This window comes from Dermochelys coriacea, chromosome 17, assembly GCF_009764565.3.
Source record: "Dermochelys coriacea isolate rDerCor1 chromosome 17, rDerCor1.pri.v4, whole genome shotgun sequence".
NCBI lineage: Eukaryota > Metazoa > Chordata > Testudines > Dermochelyidae > Dermochelys > Dermochelys coriacea.
The window spans coordinates 23,796,901-23,811,498 of NC_050084.1; the positions used below are offsets into that span (position 1 = coordinate 23,796,901).

General features: G+C 47.0%; 1 long non-coding RNA gene across 2 annotated transcripts in view; it reads right to left on the reverse strand.

Moving 5' to 3' along the window:
- Positions 1–13,532, reverse strand: part of LOC119844537 — a 58,835-nt gene extending 45,303 nt beyond the window's left edge. For both annotated transcript variants that reach the window (XR_006276276.1, XR_006276275.1), the window contains exon 1: positions 13,208–13,532. This is a non-coding gene — a long non-coding RNA (uncharacterized LOC119844537). The remainder of the gene's footprint in view (positions 1–13,207) is intronic.
- Between the last annotated feature and the right edge of the window lie 1,066 nt (positions 13,533–14,598).

Genomic DNA, 14,598 nt, shown 5'->3' on the forward strand with positions numbered 1-14,598 from the left:
GAGTATTGTGTCCCGTTCTGGGTGCCACATTTCCAGAAAGATGTGGACAAACTGGAGAAAGTCCAGAGCAGAGCAACAAAAATTATTAAAGGTCTAGGAAACATGACCTATGAGGGAAGATTGAAAAAATTGAGTTTGTTTAGTCTGGAGAAGAGAAGACAGAGAGGACATGATAATTTTCAAGGACATAAAAGGTTGTTACAAAGAGGAGGGAAAAAAATTATTCTTATTAACCTCTGATCAGGGGGCTGGAGCACATGACTTATGAGGAGAGGCTGAGGGAACTGGGCTTGTTTAGTCTGCAGAAGAGAAGAGAGAGGGGAATTTGATAGCAGCCTTCAACTACCTGAAAGGGGGTTCCAAAGAGGATGGATCTAGGCTGTTCTCAGTGATGGCAGATGACAGAACAAGGAGTAATGGTCTCAAGTTGCAGTGGGGGAGGTCTAGGTTGGATATTAGGAAACATTATTTCACCAGGAGGGTGGTGAAGCACTGGAATGGGTTACCTGGGAAGGTGTTGGAATCTCCATCCTTAGAGGTTTTTAAGGCCCGGCTTGACAAAGCCCTGGCTGGGATGATTTACTTGGTGTTGGTCCCGCTTTGAGCAGGGGATTATACTAGATGATCTCCCGAGGTCTCTTCCAACCCTAATCTTCTATGATTCAAAGAAGCAATGGGCTTAAACTGCAGCAAGAGCGGTTTAGGTTGGACATTAGAAAAAACTTCCTAATTGTCAGAGCAGTTAAGCACTGGAATAAATCACCTAGGGAGGCTGTGGAATCACCATCATTGGGGCTTTTTAAGAGCAGGTTGGACAAACAGCTGTCAGGGACGGTCTAGATCATTGCTACTCAAAATGGTGGTCTGCGGAACGGCATCGGCTGCTGGACTGCGCGCACATTGGAAAAAAAAAATTTGCCGGTCCCCCACATCAGATAGCTTGAAAAGCACTGGTCTAGATAATACTTAGCCCTGCCTTGAGTGCAGGGAACTGGACTAGATGACCTCTTGAGTTTCCTTCCAGTTCTATGATTCTACTCCACTCCCCTGTAGGGCATGGGAATATAAAGTTGAGGTCAGGATGGTCTTATCTTAAGGGGCAGAGGCACACTCAGGAAGAAGCTGTCCCAAGAAGAGAGATTCATTGTGCTCATAATAATGGAGACAGAGTTATAATCTACATGATCACACCGTGCATGGGGGTGATTTTGTTGGGAGTCCCTGAACACAGCCATACCAATCCACCCTCCACAAAAGCCAGGGATAAGGAGACATTCTCTGAAGAGCCCCACATGTAGTAACCTTCACCCTGGCACTACCACCTGCTGCAGCTGTGATGCAACAGCACAGAATGCTGTCCTGGGGAGAGAGACAGCCAACGAGAGGGCAGCTCGGGATCCACTTGAAGGGGCAGTTGGGGAAAAACAGCTGTTAGAAAAGGAGAAGAATCTCAATGCTGAGCTAGCAGATGAACGAGAGCCTGGGTAGGAGGTGAGGTGATACGAGAACAGGCCAATAAAAGCAGGAGATTGGGAAGTGAGAAAGAGGAAAATAGGAATGGTTTCAGGTCAGGAGAAGCAGGTACTACTGGAGAAAGGCAGTAGAGAGAAATAAAATCTACAGACTTACCAGAGACAGAGAGTCGGGGGAAAAACTGAAAGGAAGTATCATTGGTGAAAAAGGGAATTGATCAAAAAGTTGTGTTAGATGAAAACAGAGCCTGAAAATATTAAATGAAAAGCCCACCCACAAACGACCTAAAGTGAGTGAGCAGAGAAAATGACTGTTCGAACATCTGTTGAAGGAATACAGTTCAAAGGTGCCTAATGGACAAGTGAGGGCCCACAAGGCAAAGAAACCCCACTTGTGGATAAACTCTGTAGAAAGAGGTACAGCCACAGGAACATCGAATCCATGGAGCACTTCAAGCCAAAGAGAGGAAAAGAAAGGACAGCAAGCGTGGAGCTGGACTGAGAGCCAAGGTCAGGAAGAGTTTCTTCTCTGAAGTGACAGTCTATTGTAATCTCTTTTGTTCTTGTTAACAACCATGCATTTGGTACTAACTGCACAGCATGTCCAATCACACAAAAGGTTAACAAGTTGGTAACCTATAGTTTAATATTGTAAGTAGTAAGCCTTTGGTAATGTTCTATATTATCTATGCTCCTGGCACAAGTTTGGGATTTTCCCTTAGAAAGTTATAAAAATTTCAAATTATCCCTTTTGTTGTGGTTTGCCTCTCCTCACAGTTAACATAGCCTAGCCAAGCTGGGTCACCACACACACACTTATCAGTTCTACAAAACGCACAAAAACAAACAAAACGAGGAGAGTATTTTGGGAAACAGAGGCAACAATGTAAGTTGGAGTCCCTTTGACCTCAGAAGCAACATTCTGAGGTCTGAACACCATCCTGACAGACTCCTGTCTGGTACTGGCTGGAGTTGCTGCTCCTAACATATTGCTCAAATTCTGCCCTGAGAGATGGGCCAGAGACTTCAGCTTGCTGGAGGGTTTCACTACACATGCTAACAAAAAGACCTCCTCCCGGCTAGGGTACAAAGCTGCAGGAAAACATGAGATTTGGAAGATGTGGTAAATAACACCAGCAATGGGGTGACACAGCTCTGGAAACTTACTTGCCCACCCTGCCCTCTTCAGAACATTAAATAAATTTTCATTTTTATCAGTGAAAGTTACAGTGCCCATTGCTGCAAACACACACTGATTTACAAACCCCTTTAATTAGATGTATCGAACTAGTGCCTGAACAAGTTAGTTTTCAGATACTCCCTAACTATATGAAAACCTCCTTACTCTCTCCCATGAATGCCCTGAAAGCTATCTGAACAATGAGAAGACTAGTAATTAAGCAGACTTCAAATCAGAATGACCAAAAAGCACCCTTACCACTTAGGGCTTCACATGCCTCAATATAAACCAAGCAAATACATTATAAGGTAATAAACTAGGAAGCCACACCAACTCAAAACACCCAACAGTCATTCATGAACACCTAAAGTATCAGATAAACTGGCAAAAAAAGGTGTCTTCAAAACCAATCCCCAGCCTCGGATGTTAGCCACAAACTGCTCCAAACCATCCCCCCATGTAGGGGAGTTTGTGGCCAGGCATCCCCAGCAGCCACATACTTCTAGTCAAGAGGGAGAATGACCTGTTGCCTCAGATACTTAGTCAATTAAACAGATGGACTCAGGCCAATGATGGCATAGGGAATCCACTAACATCTTGACAAACCCATGAGGTCAACAGATGTCACTGCCAGAATCATCTACTGCAGCAGGTTGGTACAGCAAGTGTACATCATGGACCTCCCCAGAGAGGCAGTAGCAAGTGGCTTTCAAGAGGGGCTTGCACACAAGAGATGGTAACCAGCCAGTACACTTAAAGAAACTTCCCAATAGAGGTAGGAAGAGGAGGGATGTTTTACCCCTTGTATTACTTTAGGAAGGAAGGAGGTAAGGGAAGAGACAAATATGTCCCTGCTATAAGATTCTTCAAACACAAGAGTATGTAAAGAGAGAGCAACAGTGCCAAAGTCAACCAGGCCTTTACAGCAACTGTGCAATGGCCAACATGCTGCTTCCCTTAAACTGGGTTGACTACATTAGATTGATCAAACCTGTCAGTGTCAAAGTACAGCATCCCAAGGGGTCTGAAAGGCTGTCATTCAATATAAATGACAGTCACTTGCACCGGTTCAGGTCATCATTTCAATTTAGAAATCCTACACAACTGAAATGAAAGAGAAGTTTCCTTATTAGCACGACAAACTGTACAGATGGCTTCAGAGTGGTAGCCGTGTTAGTCTGTATCAGGAAAAACAATGAGGAGTACTTGTGGCACCTTAAAGACTAACAAATGTATTTGGGCATAAGCTTTCATGGGCTAAAACCCACTTCATCAGATGCATGGAGTGGAAAATACAGTAGGCAGGTATAAATACATAGCATATGAAAAGATGAGAGTTGGCTTACCAAGTGGGGGGTCAGTTCTAATGAGATAATTCAATTAAAGTGGAAGAGGGTAATTATCAACAGGAGGAAAAAATCACTTTTGTAGTGGTAATCAGGGTGGCCCATTTCAAACAGTTGACAAGAAGGTGTGAGTAATAGTAGAGGGTTCCTACTGACCCCACACTTGGTAAGGAAACTCCCATCTTTTCATATGCTGTGTATTTATACCTGCCTACTGTATTTTTCACTCCATGCATCTGATGAAGTGGGTTTTAGCCCACGAAAGCTTATGCCCAAATACATTTGTTAGTCTCTAAGGTGCCACAAGTACTCCTCGTTGTTTCTACAGATGATGGTGCCCAGACACTACATATAACAGGAGTGGCCAAAATTACTGAACCTCCAAGCCGCATACAATAATCTTCAGAAGGTCGAAAGCCACAAGACACATACAACCTGCCCTGCGGAGCAGTACTTGCTGGAGTGCGGGGCTTCTGCCTTGATGCTCCCCCCCCAGGGCTAAAGTCCTTAAACTCCCCCCCCCCTTCCTGCAGGGTAGAAGCCCCTAGTCCCCCACCATGCCGCAGCAGGACAGAAGCCCCGAGCTCCCCCCTGCCCAGTCTTGTAGGCAAAGAATGGGTGGGGTGCTTTGGAGGCTCCTAGAGGCCTCCTCCCCCACCAACCTGCACTTTTAACTGTAAAAGAGCTGCATGTGGCTCACAAGCCACAGTTGGCCACACCTGACATAAGAACGACGCCCATATTGGGCCAGATCAAAGGTCCATCTAGCCCAGTAACCTGTCTTCTGATAGGGGCCAATGCCAGGTGCTTCAGAGGGAATGAACAGAACAGGTAATCATCCAGTGATCCATCCCCTGTCGCCCATTCCCAGCTTGTGGTAAACAGAGGCTAGGGACACCACCTTTGCCCATTGTGGCGAATAGCCATTGATGGACCTATCCTCCGTGAACTTATCTAGTTCTTTTTTGAATTGGGTTATAGTCTTGGCCTTCACAAAATCCTCTGGCAAAGAGTTCCACAGGTTGACTGTGCACTGTGTGAAGAAATACTTCCTTTTGTTTGTTTCAAACCTGCTGCCTATTAATTTCATTTTGTGACCCCTAGTTCGTGTGTTATGAGTAAATAACACTTCCCTATTCACTTTCTCCACACCAGTCATGATTTTAAAGACCTCTATCATATCCCCCCTTTGTCATCTCTTTTCCAAGCTGAAAAGTCCCCGTCTTATTAATCTCCCCTCATATGGAAGCTGTCCCAGACCCCAATCTTTTTTGTTACCCTTTTATGTACCTTTTCCCAATTGCAATATATCTTTTCTGAGCTGAGCGAACCATGGCTTTATATATAGGCAATATGATATTTTCTGTCTTCTTATCTATCCCTTTCTTAGTGATGTCCAACATTCTGTTATCTTTTTTTATCTGCTGCTGCACATTGAGTGGATGTTTTTGGAGAACTATCCACAGTGATTCTAAGATCTCTTTCTTGAGTGGTAACAGACAAGCTAGACCCCATCATTTTACATGTATAGTTGGGATGATGTTTTCCAATGTGCTTTACTTTGCATTTATCAAAATTGAATTTAATCTGCCATTTTGTTGCCCAGACACCCAGTTTTGTGAGATCCTTTTGTAGCTCTTCGCAGTCTGCTTTGGACTTAATTATCTTGAGTAGTTTTGCATCATCTACAAATTTTGCCACCTCACTGTTTACCCCTTTTTCCAGATCATTTATGAACATGTTGAACAGCATTGGTCCCACTACAGACCCCTGGGGGAAAACACTATTTCCCTCTCTCCATTCTGAAAATTGACCATTTATTTCTACCCTTTGTTTCCTATCTTTTAACCAGTTACTGATCCATGAGAGGACCTTCTCTACATCCCATGACTGCTTACTTTGGTGCGGGGGTTCTGTCAAAGGCTTTCTAAAAGTCTAAAGTACACTATAGCCACTGGATCCCCCTTCTCCACATGCTTATTGACCCTCTCAAAGAATTCTAGCAGATTGGTGAGGTATGATTTCCCTTTACAAAAATGGGACTCTTCCCCAACAAATTGCGTTCATCTAGGCGTCTGATAATTCTGTTCTTTACTATAGTTTCAACCAATTTGCCTGGTACTGAAGTTAGGTTTACTGGCCTGTAATGGCCGGGATCGTCTCTGGAGCCTTTCAAAAATTAGCATCACATTAGCTATCCTCCAGTTATCTGGTACTGAAGCTGATAGGTTACATCCCACAGCTAGTAGTTCTGCAATTTCACATTTGAGTTCCTTCAGAACTCTTGGGCGAATATCATCTGGTTCTGGTGATTTATTACTATTTAGTTTATCAATTTGTTTCAAAATTTCCTCAAATGACCTCAATCTGGGATAGTTCCTCAGATCTGTCACCTGAAAAGAATGGCTCATATTGGGGAATCTCCTTCACACCCTCAGCCGTGAAGACTGATGCAAAGAATTCATTTAGTTTCTCACAATGGCCTTATTGTCCCTGAGTGCTCTGTTAGCATCTTGATCATACAGTGGCCCCACTGGCTGTTTAGCAGGCTTACTGCTTCTGATGTACTTTAAAAAAAAAAAAATTGCTATTACTTTTTGAGTCTTTGGCTAGCTGTTCTTCAAATTCTTTTTTTACCTTCCTAATTATATATTTTTACACTTCACTTGCCAGAGTTTATGCTCCTTTCTAAGATTTAACTTCCACTTTTTGCAGGATGCCTTTTTGCCTCTAACTGCTTCTTTTATTTAGTTGTTTAGCCATAGTGGCACTTTTTTGGTCCTCTTACTATGTTTTTTAATTTGAGGTATACATTTAATTTGAGCTTCTATTATGGTGTCTTTAAAAAGTGTCCATGCAGTTTGCAGGGATTTCACTTTTGGCAGTGTACCCTTTAATTTTTCTTTAACTAACTTCCTCATTCTGTGTAGTTCTCCTTTCTAAACTTAAATGCTACCGTACTGGGCTGTTTTGGTGTTTTCCCCACCACAGGGATGTTAAATGTTATGGTCACTATTACCAAGCATTTCAGCTATTTTCACCTCTTGGATCAGATCCTGTGCTCCACTTAGGACTACATCAAGAACTGCCTCTCCTCTTGTGGGTTCCAGGACTAGCTTCTCCAAGAAGCAGCCATTTAAGGTGTCAAATTTTGTCTCTGCATCCTGTCCTGATGTGACATGTACCCAGTCAATATAGGGATAGCTGAAATCCCCCATTATTATGGAGTTCGTTTTATTTTTATAGCCTCTCTAATCTCTCTGAGCATTTCAGAGACATCATAACCATCCTGGTCAGGTGGTCAGTAGTATCTCTCTATTGCTATATTCTTATTATTCAAGCATGGAATTACTATCCATAGAGATTCTATGGTACAGTTTGGTTCATTAAGATTTTTACTTCATTTGACTCTACGCTTTCTTTCACATATAATGCCATTCCCCCACCAACACAAATTATTCTGTCCTTTCAATATATTTTGTACCCTGGTATTACTGCGTCCCATTGATTATCCTCATTCCACCAAGTTTCTGTGATGCCTATTTTATCAATATTCTCATTTAATACAAGGCACTCTAGTTCACCTATCTTATTATTTAGACTTCTAGCATTTGTATACAAGCACTTAAAAATTATCACTTTTTAGCTGCCTACCATGATGTGACATAAGACAGAGTGCAAGGAAGGGATACAGCCCCTCAATGCACCTTCCAATCTCCCACTCTTTGGTCCTGGGCTACTGAAATCAATGGAAGCATTGCCATTGAACTCAGTGAATGCAGGACATGACCATCAGGAAACAAGCTTCTGCTTTTCAAACATGACATGCTTTCTGAGCTAACGGCACAAAAGTATCAGGGCAGGGCAGTGAATAGACACTGGGACACAGAAAATTAGACACGCACTAAACTAGACATACCTGGGCCTCCTGACTAATGTATCAGGGAGTTCTGGACTGGCAGGAAAACCACTAGAAGTCCTGCAGACCTATTCCACTGAAATAGACCACTGAATAGTTCAAATCTAACAGTCCACAGACAGAAATGTCAGTTTCAGGGGAAATTGCACCTTTGAATGTCCCTCCCCACAATTTTCAGAGTAGCAGCCGTGTTGTTTCATGTTCTCTGTGTGTGTGTATATAAATCTCTCCTCTGTTTTTTCCACCAAATGCATCCGATGAAGTGAGCTGTAGCTCACGAAAGCTTATGTTCTAATAAATTTGTTAGTCTCTAAGGTGCCACAAGTACTCCTTTTCTTCTTTCTTCTTCCTCCCCACAATGTTCCTTGAGGGCATCCACTTAAAGTTTTAGGGTTCAGCCATCACCTCTCTTGGGGTGGAGACCTGCATTTCTCCCTCTCCAAATCAGGGGGTTAGACTGCAAGCCCTGTGCAACTCACTGCCATTTTCCAGCAGGTCTGACTTGGGTAAAGCATCTGTGGTTAACTCTTTCTCCAGGGGCTACAGCAGTGTACGCTAATTACTAACCAGCCTTCACAAAGCAAATTGCATTTATTCTTAGGTGGAAAGCATTACAGAGAAAAGACACCATAAAACACAATAAAAGTTCCTACATACATAACTCTTTACCAGAGGTCACCCATCAGCCTTACTGGGCCTGAGCAGGCCAAAGTCTTTCCAGCCCTTCTGCAAGAGTTGGGGGCCCCTTTTAGACAGAGGGTCTGTCTGTCTGCTGGATCAGAAAGAAGCCTTAGAGTCAGTTTAAAAGCAGCCTTTTTATAGCAAAAGCCCTTTCTTTGGCTTTTAGTCTCTGGAAAACCCAGCTTGAACCAGTGTATGCAACTGTCCCCAGGTGAGGCAGGGGGATAACAACCTAAGTAATTCTTCTTAATCACCCCCCATTGTTCTCCGTTCCTGGCAGAGTGGTGGCAACTCTCCCCCTCTACAGTTCCATATAAGCCCTGGCCCACAGCGCTACATAAACCATTCATATACTTAATAGAATAATATGGTCCCCAGAGATATTGCATGTGGTTGCAGTATCTGTCACAAATAATGATACTGACATTGACAGAATTATTCAACCCATGTTACTGTCTGGGTTGGAAGTGCATGACTTTAACTGTTGTGACAATGGGGCCTACAAATTAACGCTGACTGTGAGCTCAACTGTGAAAAGGCATGAAAGTCATGAAGCGTCACTATAACTTACAATAACAAACGTTGATGGAAAAAGTTGCAAAGGGGAGACAGATTGAACTCGTCCAAACAAAAAGACCTTCTAATATAATTCAAGGACTGTATTAAGATCATGCTGGGTAAACAAGAAAAGCTTTTCCACCCATCGTTCCCTTTTGGAGTCCTTACAGAAGGGAACTTTGGGAGAAAAACTGGCTCTTGGAGCAAGTTTTACCATTATGGCTGCCACACTCAGCATTTCCTGGGACCCCAGGCCTTTGTCATCCTGATCCTGAGAGGTTTCAGTGTAGCAGCCATGTTAGTATGTATTCGCAAAAAGAAAAAAAAAGAAAAGGAGGACTTGTGGCACCTTAGAGAAATTTATTTGAGCATAAGCTTTCGTGAGCTACAGCTCACTTCATCAGATGCATCCTGAGAGACCTGTTCTGACCAAACTGGGCCAAAAAGAGGGATCCAGATGATATTGTCATTTCTACCAACTCCAGCGGAATCCCACCTGGAATGTGAAACTCTGTCACAAAACCTCTCCTTGCCCCAGTGTCTTCTTTACACTGCATTTTGACCCCAGGTTAAGGATTTTCTGACCCATGCTCAAACCTAAGGCTCTGGCATCCACACTGCAGTGCACAGACGTGAGTGAAAGTAACCCTATCCCATAGTGGCTAGCACCCCCCAACACATGCGCACTGCATGTTGATACTCTAACCCTATGAGTGTGTTACACTGTGGGAAAACTCTACTGCCCACCCTGCTTCCTAACTCTGAGGGCGCTACTGATGGGACTCAGGAACAGAGGAGTAGATAACTGCATAATTAGCTCCTTTGGTGGCTGTCTCAGTAGAATGACTGCAGTTTTAGATGGCTTTATGCTGAACTACCATTAACGTGAGAACAGGGCTCTCCACCTTTAGGCTGAGTCAGATTGGCAGGAAAATGCCCATATGCACCTGTGAAGAGAATTAGGACATCAGTCTCCAGGGCTGTCAAACTATTATAATGAAACTTTGCAATTCTTAATTTTTAAAATGGGACATTCAGTGACGGTGTTGTTGTTTGGTTTTTTTATATATTTTTGTCTGTTTGTTTTGAAGTTTGACATAAAAATGTAGGTTTCAAAGGAAAAACACACACACAGAGTCTGCGGAGTGGTGAAGGGCATCCCCAGGGCTCCTCACCACCCCAGGATCCCTTATTCCTGCCCTTATCCCACACCACAAGAGGCAGGGATAAGGGATCCCTGGGAGGCTGTGGGTAAGTTTTGGGGCTAGCTCCCACTCACTGCCCTCAAACTGCACACTGCCTGGGCACCCCTACACATGCAGCCAGAGGGAGCTAGGGGGAAGCACCTGGGAGCAAGACACAGAGAGCAGAGCAGAGACCAAGCAGCTGACCTCCACCAAAATCTGGGTGTGCTCATGACTAGGAAATAACTCTTTTTGCAGAAAGCATCTTCTGATTGGTCTCCATTGAAAACCCCGCAGGCTCTCTGATAGCATGCATGCAGACTGGTGTCCAACAGATAACAGGTTAATGCTGATCATCGGAGCTGCTACGGTTTGCAAAGGGAGGTGTGGCTTCCGTTTGCAAGAGTGTAATAGACTGCACCACAGATTTTTGGCATAGAGAGGACTAAGGAAGGTGCCCCAAGGAACAGTGGGATACATTCAGAGCATTTCCAGGATCGAGACAAGAGGGGGCCAAGACATGTAGAGGAAAGCAATATATAAGAACTGAATTCTAGGTCCCAGCTTAATATGGGCTCGTACCCTTCAGCTTTGCAGGGTCCGCTGGGACCCTAGGGTCAAGCCCAAGATTAACACCGTTGGTATCTGGACGCAAGGGGCGTTAGGCTTATCACTTAAACCGTGCTTACTTTGCTGTGTAGACATACCCTAAGTGATTAAAAGAGCTAGGTTACAAAAAATGGGGGAAACACAGCCACTCCACTCCCTACGGCTGAGCGTGGGGACAGGAAGGCAGGACATGGGCCCCAGGGAGTGGATGACTAAGTTGAAATCTCTTTATGAAAGATAGAGCTGTAAAGACATTCTTTGTCACCTTCTGGTTGAGGTAATTTCCTACCGTTTTTTAATGCATTGGCCACTCTTATTTCAAGTGGCCCAAGTGATGGAGTTGTAATCCACACACTTCCTAGGTGTGGTGTTCTGTCCAAATCTAGCAGCAGCAAGACCACTTAAAGAAAAGGAGTACTTGTGGCACCTTAGAGACTAACAAATTTATTTGAGCATAAGCTTTCGTGAGCTGTAGCTCACGAAAGCTTATGCTCAAATAAATTTGTTAGTCTCTAAGGTGCCACAAGTACTCCTTTTCTTTTTACGAATACAGACTAACACGGCTGCTACTCTGAAACAAGACCACTTAGAGATTAACGAGTCTGCTCTACAGCCTTCGCTAAGAGCTATATGGCTTTTAGCTCATGCATGTAACTCCAGAGGTCCCAGGTTCGATCCCGTCCTGACCACCAGGGTCTATCGGTGTTACACAGTCACCACCATTTTCTGAGAGAGACTAGTACCACACAGTGGCAGATTTTCCCTGACTTAGTTTTGTCCTGCTACTCCTACTTATCTATCATCCTAAATCTCTCTCCAGCCTTGTTTGTCACCCACTTGACAGTTGTAGGTTGATGGCCCCTCTACTCAAGCTATATATAAAAAGTAGGTTGCGTTAATGACTGTTCCTTTAGTTTTCCCACCCATTGCAAGCTTAAATGAACTGAAAGTTACCATAGTTGCTCATGCACATATGTTTGATCTAAATAAATCTCATACCTGCAATTCTGCAAACAGGTGCTACATGATCAGAGGAACTCCAGCAATTATGGCTGCTCAGCAATCAATACATAGAAAAGGGTACTCAGCTTTTGATGACACTTCAACCAAAGCAGGAAACTAAAACCAAATAAACACATCATCCATTGCTATGTGATATCATTCCCAAGTCTCAGCAACATAAACCTCTTAGCCAACAGAGCAAACAATCTCACCTAAAAATATAAACAATGCTGTAGGCACTAGATGGAGATTAGGAAGAACAGATCCAAAACAGGTTAGACTTGCAAGATCTACACAGAATGGCAGATATTTTAATCACAGTGATTTGTGGACAGACTTCTTTGCAAAGACAGAAATAGCAAGTATATTAAACTGGAATTGGAAACTGGGAGATAAATTGCACAGTGCAATCCTAGAAAGATCAAGCATACAGCCAACGTGACTGAGAAGAAATTAAACCAGGGAGAGGGGAGCACTTTTCACTTCAATGTCTAAAATATGAGAAACAGCAAGACGGACAGAACCTCAAATTATCAGAAGTGAAAGAAGACTTCACTTGTCAAGTGAATTCAAACCCCATCTGCGAGTGAACCTTGGAAAAACAAAGAGAAAGCACTGCCCCATCAGCCATGAATTCATAGCCCTCAAGGCCAGAAGGGACCACGGACCATGTCCTCTGACCTCCTGCGTAACAGGCCAGAGACATGACCCAAGTCATTCCTTTAAAAAGGAATAAAGCAGCTAACCTGCATTTAAACCGGCCAGCGATGTAGCGGGGAGCGAGCCCATCGCGGGGACAGGGGCTGCCCAGTGCCCAACAGAACATCCTGGGGAAAGGGGCCTGCCGGGCAGCTGGGCAGGTCTGAGGGGAGAAGAGGAACCGCTCGGGGAGGGGAGAAAGGGAGAGAACCGGGGGCGGCCGGGCTTCCCTCAAGCAAGGGGCGGAGGGAAAACGGCGGCTCGGCTCGGCAGAGCTGTGGGGGCGGCCGGGGACCGTGGGCGGGGCGGGGCGGGCGGCCCGTGGGGCGAAGGATGAAGCCCAGGGCGGGCACAAGGGATGGGGGGGGCGTATCGGGGACGCGCACAGGGGCACGCGCGCGGCTCAGCCCAGCGGGAACGCGGGCCTGCCCGCAGAGCTCGGCCCCGGAAAGGCTGTGGGCGGAAGACCCCGCGCTCAAGGAGCGGAGGCGCGCTAGGCCCGGGGGACGGGACGGGAGCGGGCCGCGCAGAGCCTATACCCACCACGGGGGTCTCACCTCGGTCCGTCTCCGCCACTCCCGCCCCGCCGCGTACACCTCCGCGCACAGAGCCTGCCGCTGCGTCCAATCAGCGCCCGCCCCGCCGCGGGCCAATCAGAGAACGGAATCTCCTCCCGCCCTGCGGCACCGCCCAGCCTGGGCCCGCGGAGATCGAACCGCCCCTGCACTGCCAGCCTATCGGGATCGGGCGAGGGGCGGGACCGCATAGCGAAATGTCCAGTGACAAATCACAGCGCGTCCCGGCGAGCCAATGGGCGGGAATACCGCCTCCCCCGGCACCCCAGGCGAACGAACCCGCAAGTATTGGTCGCTCAGAAAGGTGGGGCCCTACCTCCCAGGAATTGGAAAGGGGCACTTCCGGGTCACTGGGGCCTGGCGGGTTGAGACATGTCACTCAGAGCCCTGGCCCCGCCCCGTTGCGCTCTGCCGGCTGGCGCGGTAAGGGCGGGGCGGGGCAAAGGGCTTGTCCAATGGCAGCGGGCAGCAGAGTGCGGGAGCCAATGACTAAGCCCGGCCTCGCCCAGGCGGGGGCGCTGCGGGGCGGGAGTGTTGGTCGGGGGTGCGGGCGCAGGCGCAGGCGCAGGCGCAGGCGCAGGGCCGGGGGAGCTGGAGAAGTCCCGGAGCAGGTGCACGAGGACGGCCAGGGACCCGGAACGGCCCGCGTGGCTTCACCAAGGGCACGTCAGGCCGGGATCACCGGCTCTGCGCATGAGCCGGCCCGGAAAGCTGCCGCTGCTCTGCCCCCGCCCCCGCCCCCACCCCACCCCTTCCCCTGAGCTACCGGCTGCAGCAGGGGTCGGGCACGCCCTGCACTCACCGGGCGGCGGGAAGTGGAGCGACCCAGCCCCAACCCGCCGGCTCGTGCCGGGGGGGTGGTTTTCCCCTGCCCCCAAGCCTGCTCAGACCCACCCCCAGATTTCTCCCCCAGCTGCAGGAAGTTCTGCAAACTCCCCCACTTCCTGCACCTATCATTCCTTAGCTGCAGGGGGAGGAATCCTGTACAGGGAGCTGCTCCCCTTTCACCCAACCTCCATGCATCCAGACCCTCCCGCTGAGCCTCACCCGCGCACTCAGAACCCCCCCCGATGAGCCCTACTCCCCCTGCACCTGGATCCCACCCCACCAAGTCCCACTCACCCAGCATCTAGACCCCCCATTGAGCCCCACACCCCCTTCCCAAGCTCTATCCCCCACATACCCAGACACCCCCTGCTGAGCCCCAACTACCTTCACCTGGACCCCCCTGCAGAGTCCCATTACCATTGCACCCAAAACCACCCAAGCCCCTGTGCCTCTTGATTTCCCCCCTCTCCCCCACATCTGGATCCCCCATTGAGCTGGCTGCACCCAAATTGTCCCACACAGAACCCTCTCAACCCAAACATGGG